Raw genomic sequence first — 20,034 nt, forward strand, 5'->3', positions numbered from 1 at the left:
TGCACTTTCCTCCAGGGAGGGCCTCCGTTTTCTTGGGGGTACAGAGGTTACGCAGATGGCGGGCTGCCTGGCAGTGACGTGCTGTGGGCTGTGCTGTTCCAGTGCCCCCTCCATGGTGTGGCACTTCGAAAGCGCAGCGCACTGTGGACACAATCTCCTGTTTGACTCTGAATCACAGAAGAGCTCTAAGCTTTGCGTTTAAGAGCTTTATTTCCTGAGCATTGTATAACGTTTTCATTTTTGGAGATAATCAAATGCAGTTGGGGCAAAATAAGGTTCTTTTAACCGTCTTCTGCACTAAATGAACAAATAGTACAATTCTTATTTGGAAACAAAGGGTTTTTTGTGTTCTTTTACTTTAAGCAGGTGCCTTGTGGTGTATCTTAGCACAAACTACAAACTGATTTCTTAAATTTTTGGACAAGGGAACTGACTGGTGTCCTGGTCAGTTCAGGTTGCTATAACAGGCTGTCCATGTACCACACACTGGGTGCCTTAGAGCAATAGAAATTTATTTCTCCCAGTTCTGGAGACTGGAGGTCTGCACCACGGCACCAGCGTGGTCAGGCTCTGGGTGGCAGACCGCTGACTGCTTGCTGTACCCTCAGGTGGCGGACAGAGCTGGGAACTGTCTGGGATCTCTTTTATTGGAGCATAAATTCCATTCCCCGAGAGGTCCAGCTCCCCAACAAGGCCCCAGCACCCAAAACCATCACACTGGGGGTTAGGATTTCAACATATGAATTTTGGGGACACATTCAGTCCACAGCAAGTGGGATAGTGGTCGTGTTCTAAGAATCTGAGTGTCATGGAATTTAAGCACCAAGCAGCTCCAAATCCTAGTTGTTTAAAATAATTTGAAACATTCTTCATTTAGAAAAGCATGCACTATAGTAAATAAATAAAAAGTCTATCAATATATTCCTGTCTTCTTAGTTTATAATTAAAAGCAGGAATTTAGTGTCTTGTTGAAGAACATTAATTTAGCCATTAAGGTAAATCTTAGTAGCAAAAATGAGATTGACACAACCTTTTCAACTATGTTTTCTACTGACTAACAATAAACCCTCCAAGCCAGTTTGACCAGTGTACCAACCTCAGACACAAAATTTAAACCTTTGCAGGCCAATTTACCTTTGAGTCAAGTTGAAAAATATCATCAATTTTTATTCATAGTGTCAGAGTAAAAGCAGGGATAAAATTCAATTACAAAAGAAAGTCCAATCGATATGACCCTCGCGTCAACAAACTGTAAATGTCCAACGACAGACGAGCTGGAGCGTCCACTCTGAGTCTGTTTGGATGCCGCTGTCTTTGCTTCTCTCGGGAGAGTGCAGATGGAGCTGTAGAAGAGCCCAGCATCAACGCAGAGCCACAGTTCAGTCAAACCTCCCAAACGATGGGATGGAAGTCCCTCACGACAGGACCAAACCAGAGCAGCCTTCGGAAAAGTCCCAGAATCTAAGAGCCCTTCTGGTTGAAGGTATGCAGCACATTTTCTGTGATGAGTGTTAATAGAGTGCACTGCTTTCAGACAGCTTAATGAGATCTGATTTACACACCCTAACATTCACTCATTTAAAGTGTGGAGTTCAATGGTTTGAGCATATTTACTGAGTTCTGCAACCAGCACTATGATCTAATTTCAGGATGTTTTCATCACCTCAAACCTGTAGGCACGAGCATTCACTTCCAGTTTGTCCTCACGCGACCTCCCCACCCCCACCGTAGGCAACCGCTATCTACTCTCTGTCTCTATAGAATCCCCTGGTCTAGACATTTCGTATAAACGGGATCACACACTACGTGTCTTTGTGACTGGCTGCTTTTACTTAGCATCTTGCTTTTGAGGTCCACTGTGTTGTGGTTTATGTCAGTACTTCATCCCTTTTTACTACCTAATAATATTCGATCGTATAGATATGCTACACTTGGTTCATTCACTCATCAGTTGCTGGAAATTTGGGTTGTTTCTGCTTTCAGGCTCTTACAAATAGTGCTGCTATGAACGTCCGTGACTAACTGGTGACTAATAATGTTGAGCATCTTTAATGTGCTTATGGGATGCTCCTTTATCTTCTTGAAGAAACGTCTATGCAGAGCCTTTGCCCATTTTTAATTGAGTTATTTGTCTTTTATTATTGAATTATAAGTGTTCTTTATATATTCTGGATACAGGTCTCTTATCAGAAAGGATTTACAAATATTTTCTTTTTCACTGTTTTGATGACGTTATTTGAAGCTCAAAAGTTCTTAACGTTGATGCAGTCCAATTTATGACTTTTTCCTTTTTTGGCTTGTGCTTCTTGTATCAGAGTTAAGAAGTCATTGCACAATTTAAAGTCACAAAGATCTACTAATATGTTTCCCCATAAGAATTTTATAGTTTTAGCACTTACATTTAGGTCTATGATGCATTTTGAGTTAATCTTTGTGTGGTGTGAATTAAGGGTTCAGATTCATTCTTCTCCGTGCTGATATCCAGTTGTCCCACCACTATTTATTGGAAAGACAACTCTTTCCTCCATTGAATTGCCTTGGCATCATTGCCAACATCAGTTGACCATAAATATGAGTTCATTTCTGGTCCCTCAATTCTATTTCCCTGATCTGTATGTCTAGCTTTGTGTCAGCACTACACTTCTTGATTACTGTAGCTGTGTAATAGGTTTTGGAATCGAGAAATGTGAGTCCTGTAACGGTTTTCTTCTGGTTCAAGACTGTTTTGGCCATTCTTAGTCTCTTGTGTTTGCATATGGATTTTAGAATCACCTGGTGCACTCCTTCAGAGCAACATTTATGTGTCAGCTCAGATAAGTTCATTTTCAATGTCACGCCTTTTCCTTTTTTTTTTTTTTTGCTGAGGAAGATTAGCACTGAGATAACATTTGTACCAGTCTTCCTCTATTTTATATATGGGTTACTGCCGCAGCATGGCTGATGAGTGGTGTACGTCCAAGCTGGAGATCCAAACCCATGAACCCAGGCTGCCAAAGCAGGACATGCCAAACTTAACCACTAGGCCATGGGGCTGGCCTCTGTCACACCTTTTTCAAAGTATTTTCTAATCAAATATCTCATTTATTTCAAACTCTACCTTTCCATTGTCCTCTTCTTGTTTTCCTAACTTCCATAACTATTAATGCTTAATTATCCCCATTCTTTAAAAGAAAATCATTTCTTGACATCGTCTCACCCTTCACAGTCCAACTTCTTGAAACAGTAGTCTCTACTTTTACTTTTACCTCTCTCTTAAAGCTAAACGCAAAACAGTTACTAATGCGATTCTCATTGCCAAACCGAGCAGCACATGTTCAGTCCTCACGTTAACTTTTCATACAAAAACTGTCCTCACCTTTGTGCCCTTTCCTTGTTTGTTTCCGTGACACGGTCCACACACATCTATTTGTAGCCTATTGCTTACGACGTAGACCCCACCACACTGTCCTCCTGTCCGTTTCCTTCCACTCGTCTCTTGCTTCCCTTCCTTACACAATGGTGCCATCCACGATTCTTTCCCCAGCTTTGTCCTTTTCTCGTTTTACAAACTCTCACCAGCTCTAAACCTAAATGCTAATCACAGCCTCTCTCTTACAGGTTTTATCTTCACATGGATATTCTATGTGTATCTCAAAAATACACGGAGTTGAACTTGAGAGCTTTCTCCTCAAAGCTTGTTCCTCTCTCTTCCTGCCATATGTCAATAAATAAGCTCCTCACTAAACCAGCAAAGGGTTTGCAGTCATTTTTACTCTCCCCTCCCCTTTTTTCACATTAAATGGTAAACCTGTCCCGTCAAGTTTTCCTCTAAATCTGTCTCCCATCCATCCTGTGGTCTTCGTCTTCCGCCTTGTTCACTTCCTCATCACTCTGCCTTTGGACTCCAGTAGTATCTCCCGTCCCATCTTTCACGGTTCCAAAGGGCTTGCTGTAAAATCACATTGCTGCTGTCCTTAGAAATCCCTCGGCGACGTCCCGCTGCCTGGAACTAATCCACTAGATTTGTGTGAATGTTGATGTGAAGTTCCATGTCCAGCCCCACAATCGCTCCTTCAACATCCTTGCACGCCCTCCTCTGCCTGGCACCACCACGCACACCCCGCTGTTTCAGCTGGGGAGGACTTGCTCACTGCAAACCTCATTGCTCGTATGCTTATATTTTCCAGGGAAAACTCGCATTCCCTCATGCCCCCACCACTCACCATCACCTTGGTGAGCTACCCGTCCTTTAAGGTCAGACAAGATGTACTGTCATCCCTGTACATCTCTTTAACCAGCTTTGCCCTCCTCGAAGCAGATTTGATCACTACAACGTTTGTCACCACTTATTGTTTATTTTTCTGTTTCGTTTGCTAAAGTGTGTGTTCTTTGAAAGTGAACACTACATCTCACTCATCAGTGCATCGGGGAAGTCTAACACAGACACTGCTACGTTGTTGGTGATCAATGCACTATTCTTTAATTAATATGAATTTTACAAAATTCAAATGGACTAGACTGAATTGTGGTGCTTCTAACAGAATTATTAGTCAGCAGCATGCTTGATATACATGGACCAACTCAAAACCTTGCCAATAAATACGTAAGTAAGTAAATAAATAAATGTAGTATGACACGTCAGCAAACATTGACCTTTACCTGAAATTCAGAGAGACACGCTTGTGCTGGGCATGGTAACAACAAAATTAGAGAAATTGACTCGTATTTATGAGGAAAGTTGTAGCTCAGATGCACTGACAATAAAAACTAAAATGTTAAGTTTAAATATATTTTAAAAATTGTAACTATATCCCTGCTCTTTCAAGATGTAAAGAACTTTTCAACGTCAAAAATGAAATTAAAATTGTTATCTAGATAGCTAAGAAAGCATTGAAGCCATTTTACCTTGGGGTATGTACTTAATCTCATTGAATCTCAGTTTCTGGTTTTTTTCTGCCTCACAGGACAGAAGACAAAATGCACAAAGCCCAGGGCTTCGCAAAGGTGAGAAATCTAACAGGACACCCTGCATTGGCTTGGGCCCTAAAAGCCATCCCCTGGGTGCGGGGCATATCAGAAGTAAACCCACCTCAAAGCATGAGAAGCAAAACTTTCTCTGCTGTGACTTTGGCACCACTCTTAGAAAAACATCCCCCTGAGTGCTCACAGCCAAACAGCAGTCTGAGTCATGCTGGTTCGTGGCCTGAGTCCACGCCGACTTGTTGACCCAGGAAACTCAAGTCCAATAATCTGTTTGAAGTGGTCCCACCTCAGTAGTGCCTCCAGGCCTCTGAGAAGAGCTTAGCCAAACTCTTTGTGATGAAATACCCTTCCACCAGGGTTCAAAGGATTCCTATAGACAAAGTTACAATGTGAACTGGAATTCATAGTCAAAAACTTATGAAACAATACCCACAAGAAATCACTAGAGTTCAATAGAAACAGATGACAGAAGGATTTTGGACCTAGAATATGAAATCATATGTTTAACGTTTTTAAATAAGTATAAGCAGGAATTGAACCACAAAAAACAAGTAAAACTATAAGATGCAAAGTAGATTGCAAAAGAGCCAAACAGAACTTCTGGAAATAAGAAATGTATAACTGAAAAAAAAAATTTCAATGGAAGGGTTAAATAGTAATTAGACACACTTAATGGGAAATTTAATAATTGGAAGACAGAGCTGAAGAAATTACCTGTAATATAACATGGAAATACAAAGAGTTGGAAAATATGAAAGAGATGTTAAAAGATGTAGAGAATAACATGAAATTGTTAATTTTCCCTTCAGTTTGGCCTGGTCTTATCAACTCTTCTTTGCATATGAAAATAATTTGAACATTTTATCTGTCTTTTAGTTGTCTGCAGTGAGAGGCTTGGTTCTAACAACCTGATCCAACATTATTTGTCACCCTGAGCCCCATCTTTATCCTCAACTTTCATTATCTTTAATTTGAAGTTTCTTTCGTATTTCACATTTTCACATTTTTCTATGATACATTTCTATGATACATTTCTATGATACATTTTCTATGATACATTTCTATGATACATTTTCTATGCATTGCCCTAATTCTCCTTTCACATCTTCTATTGGACATGTCAGGTTTCTTCTTGTATGAAAGTTGGCGCATTTTTTGCTTCTTTTAGTTACCAGTAAAATGATATATATCTGCATTAATTTTCCGCTTTCTACCATTTCTTACCCCGCAAATATCCACATGATCTAGACTCTCGTTTCTCACCCCCCTTGCTCCCACCACCACTATGTTTGCACTTTATACATTTTTAACTCTGAGATTTACAGATCTTTTATGGATTTTAGGTTTGTTTTGGCAACAAGAAACTTTATTTTATTTTATTTTGAGGGGGAAGATTAGCCCTGAGCTAATATCTGCCACCAATCCTCCTCTTTTTGCTGAAGAAGATTGGCCCTGAGCTAACATCCATGCCCATCTTCCTCTACTTTATATGTAGAATGCCTACCACAGCATGGCTTGTCAAGCAGTGCCATGTCCCGCACCTGGGATCCGAACCAGCGAACCCTGGGCCGCTGAAGTGGAGCGTGCGCACTCGACCGCTGCACCACCAGGCCGGCCCCCAACAAGAAAATTTGCTAAGCTATTTCCTCACTTCTAAATTTCATATATTTATTAGATCCTTCTCATTTATTTGACAATTTACTGGTGTGCTTCTGAAAGGGTGCTTTCAACAGAGCCCTTTGCTTGGTGAAACTTCTGGGTTCTTGTTTGTCTGATGATATGTTGTTATATTTCCTTTGCATTTAAATTATTGTTAGTGAAATATTGTATTCTAGGTTTAAAGCTCTTTTATTCTAACTCTTTAAAAATGTGATTCCTCTGTATTTTGCATATGAGACTAACATTGGGATGTATGTTATTTATCCATTTCTTGTTGCTTTTTAAATAATCTGCTGTTTTGATTGGGAAGCTTTAAGAAAGATCCCTATGTTTTAAAATTCATTCTAATATATTTGTATTTTTTTATTGTCTACAAGGTTTGGCACTATGAAAATGTTCACTATTTATCTTTCTTAATTCTTAGAAATTCTAGATCATTCTTTCTTCAAGTATTTCCTTCTTTTCGTTTTTTCCCTATAGGTTTTCTGGAAAGCCCTTAATGTGGAGGTTAGCACTTACACATCTAGCCTCCATATCTCCAAACACTTGTTTCACTGTTCTTTTTCTTTATGCCTTCCTGATAAGTTTTCTGAATTCCTCAACTTAATCTTTAAACTCACTAATTTGTTACACACTTTCACTCATTCTCATATTTTAATCCATCCATTGAGTTCTTTATTTCATTTTTCTTTGAGAACTCATTATTCTGTTTATCTTTTCCAATATTCTCCCTTCTCTTTTAGAATATTTATCATGCTTGCCCTATATGTATTTTAAATTTTTTAAAAATTATTTTACTGAGGTCACATTGGCTTATAACATTGTATGAATTTCAAGTGTACGTCATTATATTTCGGCTCCTGTATAGATCGCATCAAGTTCACCACCAGAAGTCTTGTTTCCATCCATCACCATAGGATGTGCCCTCTGCCCCTTTCGCCCTCCCTCAAGTTTTTATTTGCATTTGTTGTAGGCTTCTGGTCCAGTAATCCTCCTTTATCTGGTACAAGGTGGTGGGATTCACCCCAAGACTGAAGTTTTCTAACCCTACAGTCTGGGCTGAGCCACTCACGGGGTGCCCTCCCCACCGCAGGCAAGTCTACAACTGAGGACTCATGGCTCCTCCTCTCTAGTCCCAGCGAGGGTGGTGGCAGGAGGGAATTCTCGGCAGCCGGGCAAAAGCCTGAGATTTGGTTGCAGTCCACCCTCCACCCAGGGTGGTGGGAGAGCCCTCCTGCTATTTCCCACCATCTGTGGCTGGTGCTGGACTGGTGCTGTTGTCTTTTGTCCCCACTGTTGGCACCCATCCATGCAGGGCAATGTGAGGAAAAGCAGCATTGCAACTTGAAAGCTGCTCCTCAAACTTCTGTTGTCCTTGGACCAGCTCTATTCATATCTAGGCTGCTCTTTTTCTCCACTTATGAAGACCAACCAGCTTATGTCTTCCTAAGAATAGGGTCTTTTAGTTTAGATGCTCATAAACAACCATATCATCACTTCTGTCACATCTACAGAATTATATCCAGGAGAAGAGGCCAGCAATGCCCATTAATTTGTCCAAAACTAGGGAAGGTTTTCCAATTATTTCATTTTACCCTTAAAACTAACATCAACTTTGCTGCCACATCTCCCTCTTAGTGTGTATCTGTTACAAACTAAGTCAGTTCCACAGGATTCTAGGGACCTAGCACAATACATTAAGCAAAAGCATGTGCCGTGACCCCAACCTTCTAAGAGAGCGTTCTGTTTGCTGGGAGGCCAGCTCACTTACATAAATCTCTGAGGAGTAACGGAGTTGCCAAGTTGTAAGTTAAAAAGTCCTAAATTTAATATGATAAAGCCCCTCAACATTACACATTCAGGCAACAGGTAGAGGAGAAATAAGAAAAGGGTTGGATGCATCCTGTGAAAAAATGGGAGAGACGAGTGAGGGAGCGCGTGGCGAGCCTCGGCATCTTTATGTCGCACAAGTACTGTGAAGTAGCCCACAGTGGCAGCATCTTCTCTAAGAGTGAAGGACACCCCAACACTCACCTTGAACTGCTTTCTAGCCGTCCAGAGTACATTTGTAAAATGCACTTAAATAGGTTCAAAATTGCTTCTCTCTCTGTGGCAGATTTTTAATTACAGATAAAGTATTCCTGTAGAAAGAAAATTCTTTTAAATCAGATTTATTTTCATATGTTTACAAGTGCCTATTTTTAAAGCAATGTTGAGACTGTTACGTTGATAGTCCCAATGTCATGGCAGAGTTGTCAGTTGACATTGACAGTCATTAACTTAAAGAAGTGTTATAAATTACCTCGCCCATTCAGAAGCCTCTGTGTCTAAAATGAGATTTCTTTCCTCTTACATGCAACATTATTTCTTTTAGCTCCTTAATGCTTTGAAGCCATCTATTTGCCCACTGAAGAAGAAATTCTACAAGGATTAATTGAACAATTTGGTGAAGACTTCTGGGAAATTACCGCCAAAGTCAGATCATAATAGGGGGTTGCAACAAGCAGAAAAGCTCTTAAGAAAAGACTTTTGCAGACTTGAAGAGAGAATCTCCTACAGGTTTTGCAAATAGCAGCCTCAGTTGCAAATTAAGGGCCAGATTTTAGGTACATGGCACTCAACCCAGGTGGGAGCTGGCACAAAGGGTCAGCCCTAAATGAAATTGTGGAGGAAGCAAAATTCATCTCTGCACACAGCAGCATCTGTCTGCTTCATCTCTTCCCCTGAACGCTCCCTTGTGCTTGAAGCTTCCCTCTTCTCTGACAACACAAACTCATTTAATCAAGTATTCATTCAATGAACAGTTTGTAAGACTCAAGAGCCAGATGCTAGAATTAACAAGATACATACGTCATAAAGTATACACTTAATAACTCATAGTCTAATGGTGAGAGAGGTACAAAATAAATACAACCCAATGTGAGGAATACAATAATTAGAGTTCGATACTATGTGTCAACACGACTCAGAAGTAAGTTATCCAGTTCACTTAGAAGGCACTGGAAAGGTTTTGGGTTGGAAAAGACCCTTGAATCAGGATTCAGTCATTAGCTGTGGGGGATAAGAACAGGGCAGTGTTCCGTGAGAATTAACTGAATGTGCATCAGCATACAAAGTTACAGCAAACTGCATCACATTGAGGAGGGAAATTGCTGAGAGAAAAAATTTTAGGTCTGAGGAATAAATCTCTAAATATGAATTTTCAGAACCTGACAAATTAGGAATATTATTTGCCTTTGTGGGGAAACCTTCCTAGAAACTCAGGCAAATGAAAGTTATTCTGCCCACTCAGGTGTAGAAATTGAGTCCCAGTCCACACCAGACTTTCGAGTCTGACTTCCTCTCTCCTCTCTCCATTTTTCTCTGTCTCATAACATGCTTGCACACACTCACGTGCACAGTGAGCATCCCTGAAACGGACCACAGCACTGAGAATCTATCATCCCATCAGGCTGAAAGGAGCGTTTGGCCAGAGCGTTTGTTTGGCATCACACTGATAGCAGAACATCTAATCAGGTTGTTTTTCTACTTTGATTCTTGGCCAGAGTTAGATAAAGGTCAGAAGAAGTTAGGGCAGAAATGTTTGGCGCAGCCTGAAAACAGCAGGCCTGACTGAACACTCCACGCAAACCCCAAAGATCTAAGCATCAGTCTGTGGCTCCTCTGCTCTGGGGTCTGTCAGGTGGCTGTGCCCCCTTCCAACCAGCCATCCATCGCACTTCCTCACCCCAGGCCTGTGCCACTTTCAAGATTTTTACCACCTGCCATCAGCTGTGCCACTTTATTCCTTGGTATCATTTTCTCTGTTTTGCTGTTGGAGACTTGTGGCTTAGGGTATAATTTTTGTCTTTTTCTTTCTTTCTATAGTCATACTTCACCATCTCTTCTGAAGACCATATTTTTATGAAGTTCTTGTTAATGCACGCTTATTGGTTGGTTCATTGCAGACCTTAAAAACATAGAGAAATAGTCTAATTACAGAGCGTTTAGTACAAAATTAGGCAAATTTCTTCCTGATTTACAGTGCAACCCTTAGCAGTCTGTATTGACTTCCGTGAGCTTTGACAGAAATTTGCTGACCTGCGTGTTAGGCAGACAGGCCAAAAGACAATCCATTTGCACCTGGAAACTAAATTGATTGTGCATCTAAATCAAAAGAGAAAATTCAGAACACGTCGCTGTACAAGACAATGAGGTCTAAAAAGCCTACCCAGGTCAAAATTGAACTACAATTTTAAAAATCACCAAATAAAATTCATTTTGGAAATCATTGAACTTCAGAACCACCTAAGATGCAGCCCTAACTTGGGTAAACCAGCCTCCAGCAGGATGGGCTGATATTCTTTTCAAGTGAGGTCCTCTCACCATCTTGAGTCACCTTAACTGAAGTCTTAATAGCGCTGTCTAAGCCTTTGCCATCACAGACATACAGAAATCTATTTTGAGGCAGTCCATAAAGAAGTTTCTAGGTCTGCAAGAAACATTTAAAATTACAGATTAATTTAAAAAAAAATAAACTTTCATCCACTGGATAATGAGCCATATTTGGATAATAGAAGATGAGCTGATATATAAAATATTACTTTTTATTCTTCTGTAAGAGCTAATTTTGTTTGTAAAGCTTAGAAATTTCTAATTAGTATTCCAATATTGCACCAGGGGATACAGTGGACAGTCCTTCACTCCCAGCCCCAGCCTGCCACGGCGGAGAGGAAGAAATGTTCTCGTGGTCCCTACCAGCACAGAGAGGGCATGAGGACCACCGACCCCCACGCAGCCTCCACCGCTTTCTTGACCTGGGACAGCGCCTAGAATGTAGCAGGTCCTCCTCGCTGCTGAGGGAACTGGAACACGAGGGCGCCCGATGAGAATCTGTGTCCAAGGGCTACACCGTCTTAAAGAACGGGAGAAACCCAATATTCATAAGCTGTAAGTCTCCATTACTAACAGACGTTTGAGATAGGCACACTTCCAAGCTTCTTTTTCCCCTTCAAATGTTCTATTGATGAAATAGAAAAGTGGGTTTTCTTTTAGTGTGCTCATCATTTAAAAGATTCCCAAATTGGGTCTTTTCTTGCATCTGGGATGTTTTTCAGATGCTTCTTTAATGTCATTTACAGGGAGATGAGGTTTTCCATGTGAGCAATGATCCTGGAACTTCTCTCTGTAAGAACCCGGTGTCTGAGACATCAACCAACATAGGCTGTCCTTTCTCTGCATTGCCCTAACACTTTGCTACAAATCATCAATCTCCTTGAGGGCAGAGGCTGCATCCTCAGTACTTACCCCAAAGTCTGAGACAGTAAACGTTAAATACAATTGCTGAATAAACAAAGAATGGCTCTGTAGCTCTTTAAAGTATACTTATTTATATTCACGCCATTTCTGAGACTAGATTATGTTTTCTAACTGCATTTATCATTTCCTCTTAGTACAAACATATGACATGTTTAAAACAGAAATCATGAAAATATAGAAAACCACAAAGAAATAATTGCTTATAACATCGTCACTCAGAGATAATTATTATAAACATTTGATATATATCCTTCCAGTATATTTTTAAAACATATTTTTGGTAAAAAATATACGTTTTGCATATTAATTTGAGCCTGGTTGTTTTTCACTTAAAAACATATGGTGTATATTTCCCACATTAGCAAGTATCAATCTGCAAAATTATTTAACGGTTAATTAGCAATCCATCATATGGCTTCCCATACTTATTTATACACATTATGTAAACAAATAGAGTGGGAATGTGTTGCTCTCTATTATCTTCTTATGGGCAGGATAGACAATGCTTTGACCTTAGTAGGCACTCAGTATAGACCAATTGTAAACATGGCTTCCAACAGAAGAGGGAATAAGCTGGTGAGTTTATTTATTTGTAATACAAAACTTTGTAAATTTTATATGGATATTCTATTTCACCAAAGGTTCTGTGAAAATAAACAAAGGAAAACTTCATTTAAAATGGAGCAGGAAACCCTGAAGGAGGAGCCGTCACACACATACCATTCTTTGCAGCCGCATAACCAGAAGGAAGAAGGAAGAGAGCAAGATCTATTTGGATACAATTTTTTTCTTTTTAATTCAATACTTGTATATATTGTGAAATGATCACCACAATAAGTCTAGTTAACTTCTGTCACTATACATAGTTAAAAAATTTTTTTCTTGTGATGAGAACTTTTAAAATTTACTGCTGGGAACTTTCAAATATGCAGCTTTGCAAACTATTTGCAAATAGGCAATTAACAGTATTATTAACTGTAGTCATCATGCTGTAATGACATCCCTATGACATTTATTTTATAAGTGGAAGTTTGTACCTTTTTCTTTCTTTCTTTCTTTTCTTTGGTGAAGATAATTGGCCCTGAGCTAACATCTGTTGCCAATCTTCCTCTATTTTGTACGAGGGACACCTCCACCACATGCCTTGATGAGCAGTGCTAGGTCCACGCCCAGGATCTGAACTCCACTGAAGCAGAGCACACAAACGTAAGCACTGTGCCACTGGGCCGGCCCCAGGAAGCATGTACTTTTTGATTCCCTTAACCCGTTTCGCCTACCCTCTAACTCCCACCTTTGGCAACCACCAATTCATTCTCTGTATCTCTGAGATTGTTTATTTGTTGTTGGTTTTTTAATTTATTTTTAGATTCCACATATAAGTGAGATCATACGGTGCTTGTTTTTCTCTGTCTGACTTATTTCACTTACCATAATGCCCTCAAGGTCCATCCATGTTGTCACAAATGGCAAGATGCCCTTCTTCTTTATGGAGAATAATATTCCATTGTATATATGCCACATCTTCTTCATCCGTCCATCTGACAGTGGACGCCTGCCTTGTCTCCCTGTCTTGGTTACTGTAAATCGTGCTTCAGTGAACATGAGGTGCAGCTGTCTCTCAAGAATATGATTTCCTTCAGATGCATACCCAGAAGAAGAATTGCTGGATCAGATGGTAGATCTATTTTTAATTTTTTGAGGAACCCCCATACTGTTTTCCATGGTGGCTGCACCAGTTTGCACTGCCACCAGCAGAGAACAAGGGCTCCCTTTCCTCCACATCCTCACCTGCACTGGTTGTCTTCTTGATGAGAGCCATTCTGACAGGCGTGAGTGATAGCTCATTGGGGTTCTATTTGCATTCCCTGACGATTAGTGATGCTGAGCATCTTTCCATGCACCTGTTGGCCTTCTGTATGTCTTCTTTGGAAAATGTCTGTTCAGACCCTCTGCTCATTTCTTAATCAGATGTTTGCTCTTTTGCTATTGAGTTGTATGAGTTCTTCATATATTTTGGATATTAACCCCTATCAGATATGTGATTTGCATAGATTTTCTCCCATTCCGTGTCACTGCATTCTTATGCACATTACCTCTGCAGCTGACTAAAACAGTATGTAATTATTAGTAATAATTATATCAATAGTCAGCCTATATTGCAATTATCAGTTTACTTGTCTGTTCCTCTCTACCAGACTGTATGCTTTTTGAAGGTGGAGACTGTGTCTTATCATCTTTACATTTTCGGTGCTTATCAAGAAACCTATACCAAGCTGCAGTCAATGTTTGATGAATGAATAAACAAATGAATGAACAGTAAGCATTCTAAAAAACAAAATTTTTCTGTCATCTATTGTACCACTATAGAAGACTTGCAGAACATTTGTTTTTTAAAATTTTTACTTGTTTTTAACTTTTTTATCTTTTTATTAAAGTAACATTGGTTTATAACATTATAGAAATTTCAGGTGTACGTCATTATATTTTGGCTTCTGTGTAGACTACATCATGTTCACCACCCAAAGAGTAATTGCCACCCCTCACCACACACATGTGCCATAATCCCTTTCACCCGCCTCCCTCCCCCTTCCCCTCTGGTAGCCCCCAATCTGTTCTCTGCATCTCTGTGTTTATTTGTTGTTGCTTTTATTTTCCACTTATGAGTGAGATCATACAGTCTTGGACTTTCTCCGTCTGACTTATTTCGCTTAGTATAATACCCGCAAGTTTCATCCATGTTTTCGCAAATGGCAAGATTTCATCCTTTTTTACAGTTGAGTGGTATTCCACTGTATACTGCCTCTTCTTGATCTCTTCCTCCATTGATGGGCATTCAGCTTGTGTCCAAGGCTTGGCTATCGCAAATACTGCAATGAACACAGTCGTGCATATATCTTTTCGAATGAGTGTTTTCATCCTCTTTGGGTAAATACCTAGAAGTGGGATAGCTGGATCACATGGTAGTTTTATTCTTAATTTTTTGAGGAATCTCTATACTGCTTTCCATAGTGGCTGCACCAGTTTGCACTCCCAGCAGCAGTGTACGAGGGTTCCCTTTTCTCCACAGCCTCTCCAACACTTATTGTTTCCTGTCCTGTTAATTATAGCCATTCTTATGGTTGTGAGGTGCTATCTCACTGTAGTTTTGACTTGCATTTCCCTAATAACTAATAATGTTGAACACCTTTTCCTGTGCTTCTTGCCCATCTGTATATCTTCTTTGGAAAAATGTCTGTTCAGATCTTTTGCCCATATTTTAATTGGGTTGTTTGTTTCTTTGTTGTTGAGATGTATGGGTTCTTAAATATTTTGGATATTAACTCCTTATTGGATATATGGTTTGCAAATATCTTCTCCCAACTGTTAGGTTGTGTTTTTGTTTTGTTGATGGTTTCCTTTGCTGTGCAGAAGCTTTTTAATTTGATGTAGTCCCATTCCTTTATTTTTCCTTTTGTTTCCCTTTCCTGGTGAGACGTGGTATTCAAAAAGATGCTGCTAAGACCAATGTCAAAGAGCATACCGCCTATGTTTTCTTCCAGGAGTTTTATGGTTTCAGGTCTGTATATGTATATATATGTGTGTATGTATATGTATACGTGTGTGTATATGTGTGTGTATGTGTGTATGTGTGTATGCATATGTATATATGTGTGTATGTATATGTATACGTGTGTGTATGTGTGTGTGTGTATGCATGTGTGTGTTTACGTGTATGCATATGTATATATGTGTGTATGCATATGTGTGTGTATATGTATATATATGTGTGTATGTATACGTGTGTATATGTGTGTGTATGTGTGTATGTGTGTATGCATGTGTGTGTTACGTGTATGCATATGTGTGTGTATATGTATATATGTGTGTATGTATATGTATATGTGTGTGTATGTGTGTATGTGTGTATGCATGTGTGTGTTACGTGTATGCATATGTGTGTGTATATGTATATATGTGTGTATGTATATGTATATGTGTGTGTATGTGTGTGTTTACGTGTGTGTATATGTGTGTATGTATATGTATATATGTGTGTATGTATACGTGTGTATGTGTGTATGTGTGTATGCATATGTGTGTATGTATATATGTGTGTATGTATATGTATATGTGTGTGTATGTGTGTATGCATGTGTGTGTTTACGTGTATGCATATGTGTGTATGTGTGTATGTATATGTATATGTATACGTGTGTGTATGTGTGTATATGTATATGTGTGTATGTGTGTATGTATATGTATATGTATACGTGTGTGTATGTGTGTATATGTATATGTGTGTATGTGTGTATGTGTGTATGCATATGTGTGTTTACGTGTGTGTATGTGTGTATGTATATGTATATGTATACGTGTATGTATATGTGTGTGTATGTGTGTATGCATGTGTGTGTTTACGTGTGTGTATATGTGTGTATGTATATGTGTGTGTATGTATATGTATATGTATACATGTGTGTATATGTGTGTGTATGTGTGTGTGCATATGTGTTTACGTGTGTGTATGTGTGTGTGTGTGTGTATATGTGTATGTGTGTATGTGTGTGTGCATATGTGTTTACGTGTGTGTATGTGTGTGTGTGTGTGTATATGTGTGTATATGTGTATGTGTGTATGTGTGTGTGCATATGTGTTTACGTGTATGCATATGTGTGTATGTGTGTATATGTGTGTATATGTGTATGTGTGTATGCATATGTATATATGTGTGTATGTATACGTGTGTGTATGTGTGTGTGTGTGTATGCATATGTGTGTGTATGTGTGTATATATGTGTGTATGTATATGTTTGTACAGAATTCTTCATGTAACATTCTCTCGGTCTCAACTTCTTGTCTGTGATGATGATGATAGCAACATTACTTTTCTTCTGGTACAAGGGAGGACGCTTTTCACTTGGGAGTTTCATCTCCTGCTGTGAGAAAAGCATGGAAGAGCCCTCCCAACAATGTACAACCACCGTCTGCAGCCCGTGAGGCAGCACCACAGCATCTGGCTCTCATTCTTCTACAGTGAGCTGTTGTTCAACACGGCGCTCCCCAATTTCCTAAAACCTGACAAAGGCTGGCCCTCCTTTGTCTCTTCCAACTTGCCTGTGCGTGGCCATGCTTTGCTTGTCCCAAATCTTAATTCCTCTGCTATTCTGCCAATAAACTCATTTTTTTGAGCTTGCCTCAGTTTACCTCTTTAGGTTGACAGTTCAATTCAAAACGACTCCATTAGAAACTGTTATCTGATGATGTTATTCAAAATAGTAGAACTCAGATTGAAATGCAAATTTCATAATATTTTTCCCTAATAAAGTCTTAATAGGGTTAAGGGTTGATAAATATTAGATTTCACAATAGTGCACCATTCTACAATGTAGAGTGCTCAGCAGTATCCATAACAACCATGAGTCTTTAAAGATATTTTAATTGCAACATTCTTTGGAATTGTTGATGGTTTATTGTGACAAAATGAAGACAACTTAAGAAAGCATATTTATTGATAAATGGGTTTCTAACCAAGATGATGGAGAATCAGCTTTGAATTCTGCTTTTCTGACAAGGCAATGGTTGTAACTGAAAAGGAAAAGATGCAAAATACTTTCTCTGCTAGCAATTTGAAGAAAAGGATTGTTTCAAGCATGTGAAGTAAAAAGAATACTATCTTCAGGCCCCAAACAATCAAATCTAGAAAACTAGAGGAATTTGAATACATATATTGGTCAGTCAGTCAGAAAACAAAACACTATAACAAAATCTAAATAATTTAAAATTAGAATTTTAGTCCTACTTTCTTTTGTTGGTTAACACAACATGACACAACTGAACATGGTGAGAAATTACTCCTGTATTCAAACCAATAATATTACTTTTCTGGGCATGAGAAAATGGCGTAGGTCATCTAATTAACACTAATTAAAGTTCTATTTTTTATTATACTCCGAATTATTTGGTGAGTATAACTCATAGTCACACCACAACAGTACTGTGAACAGACATGTAGCTTAAGCAAAAGATGCTAAGGGGTCTATTGGAAACCTTAAGGTAAAAATTCATGAAGGCAGAATAGGAAAGTAGATACAAGGAAAATATTTTACTCTGTGTAGAAGTGTGGATAGAGCACGTGCAGAGGGATAAGGGGAAAAAATCGACCTTGAGTCGTGATACTAAGGTCAATGAAACTAGAAGATAAAAGAAAGACTGTTTATTGTTAGTTCTCTTATTTGAGACAAAGAAAAAATCTATGAAAAGGGGACTGACACTGTGTATAAAAAAATACCGTGTAAAAATCCTGACTCCCCTACTGAACGTCTGTTATGACACGCATCCCTCCCGAAGTTGGAACGTCCTTCCTCCCAGACATTGCCAGTGTCGTCAGTAGTCACCTTACATCCTTGTGCCTGAGATCTAAAATCTAGTTGTAAAGAGTTTATGAAAAACTTTAATTTGGGAAAAGTATCACAAAATCTGCTGCTAAATGTAATGACTTGGTGCAAACTTTATTAACATTTTTCCTTGATTAATAAGAATTACCCAAAACTATCTTAGTGAAAGTTTATTTTCTGTTTCTAGGAAGGACATTCATTTCTGACGACTTCATGATTATTGGTGCAGCCGTAAGATAGACACCTCATTTTGTGTGGCCCCTGGACTTTTCATTTTAGCATGTGTGTCACATTTTGCCCATTGTAGCAAAGGCTGCCTAGACATTGTCAGTCCTGCTTGCTCCTCGTGGCACCTGGGACCCTGCATTCCCACATTCCCTTGTCAGCAGGATAGGACCACGTTCCTGGGGTCCATGGAGAGAATGTGAGTGGAAAAATCCCGTACCTCTTGCGGGACTGGCCCACAGTTCCTCTCACTCACTCTTGGCCAGCTGGCAGCTCAAAGCAGAGAAGTGGGTGAGGAAACTTCAAGAAGGCCCAGGAGACGGCAGGGCCGCAGATGTAAGGAGCCAGGGCCCTTCAACCGTCAGGCCGCGCGTCTACTATCCCAGCTGTGATAAGATCCAGAAATAAACACTTCTTTTGCTAAGTTACTGAGACTTTGGGGTCGTTTTCATGGCAGCTAGCATTAATGACCCCAAATAACAAACTTGTCCTTCAAAGCTTTTCTGTTGACATTAGTGATTCTGTATTTAAGTGTTAGGTTAGGAAGTTTGAGGAGCATTTTGTGCTGATTGTTCTTTTCAGGAATTTAGCAAATTTTGTTATTGAGTTCACAAGAAATAACAAAAATAATAAATGGGTAGCTCACACCACATTATTAGCCAAAATACCTAGTAACCAAGGACCGTCAGCTCTGGGGATGTTCCTCCCGGCATCAGTTCTTTGAACTACGCAGGCACATAAATGTTCTCAGATACTTTGCTTCGCTCAGTCACAGCTACCTGATGAGATGACCCCTGATTGCTCATCAAGCCGGCAGCTGTGCAGAAGAGAGGGAACCACTGTACTTTTTTTAAAGACGCTCAAATACTGTGTAGAAGAATTATAGAGGTTTTTGAATTGTAATGCACCTTAAAGACCATATAATCATCATACTTTTCAGATGAGCAAACTGTGCCTTAGGAAAGGTTAAGAGATCCATACAAGGACCAAGAGCTGGTTGGCAGCAGAGCTGAGCTTGGTACGATAACCTTCTGATGCTCAATTACATTCTCACCTGAAATTGGCTTGGGACAGTAACATCCATCACAGGACTTCCGACACCCACAATCTGTTCTGAAGGATACCGGCCAGTCCACAGACAAGTCTTGTTCCACTTGACTCACTGGCACCACTACTCCTTTTCCTATCTGTCCCAGCAGAGTGTTGAAAGAGTGAGCACCCAATCCATGTATTGACCAGCAATCTAGATTGAGATCTGGTGGCCGAAGATGAACTGTGCTCTGCTCTTTGGAATCCGAATAGGGAAATATGAGAGCCTCAACCAGTTAGCAATAGGATCTGATATTAAACTAGTCTAAAGAGAGAGACAAGTAAGTCAGGGTCATGCAAGATCTTGACAAGGTCAAGTTATCAGGGGGAATTTATACCCAGAAATAACTGAGATTCCAGAGGGAGATGCTGGAACCAGTGGGTCACCAGAGCTCCCTACAACCCTGACGTCTACCCTGACCCACTC

The 20,034-nt window shown here is 39.6% G+C and overlaps 1 protein-coding gene across 2 annotated transcripts in view; it reads right to left on the reverse strand.

Moving 5' to 3' along the window:
* Positions 1–1,086: 1,086 nt before the first annotated feature.
* The window catches only part of LOC123284259 (uncharacterized), a 173,899-nt gene continuing 154,951 nt past the window's right edge, over positions 1,087–20,034 (reverse strand). Inside the window, exons 7-9 of one of the 2 annotated variants that reach the window (XM_070504527.1) lie at positions 10,349–10,570; positions 8,656–8,762; positions 1,087–5,332 (exon numbers count right to left, since the gene is read on the reverse strand). The gene's annotated coding sequence lies outside the window, so the exon portion shown is untranslated. Of the gene's footprint in view, positions 5,333–8,655; positions 10,571–20,034 lie in introns of both variants that reach the window. The other variant, XR_011501807.1, reaches the window with a different exon arrangement.

This window comes from Equus asinus, chromosome 3 (genome assembly GCF_041296235.1).
Source record: "Equus asinus isolate D_3611 breed Donkey chromosome 3, EquAss-T2T_v2, whole genome shotgun sequence".
NCBI lineage: Eukaryota > Metazoa > Chordata > Mammalia > Perissodactyla > Equidae > Equus > Equus asinus.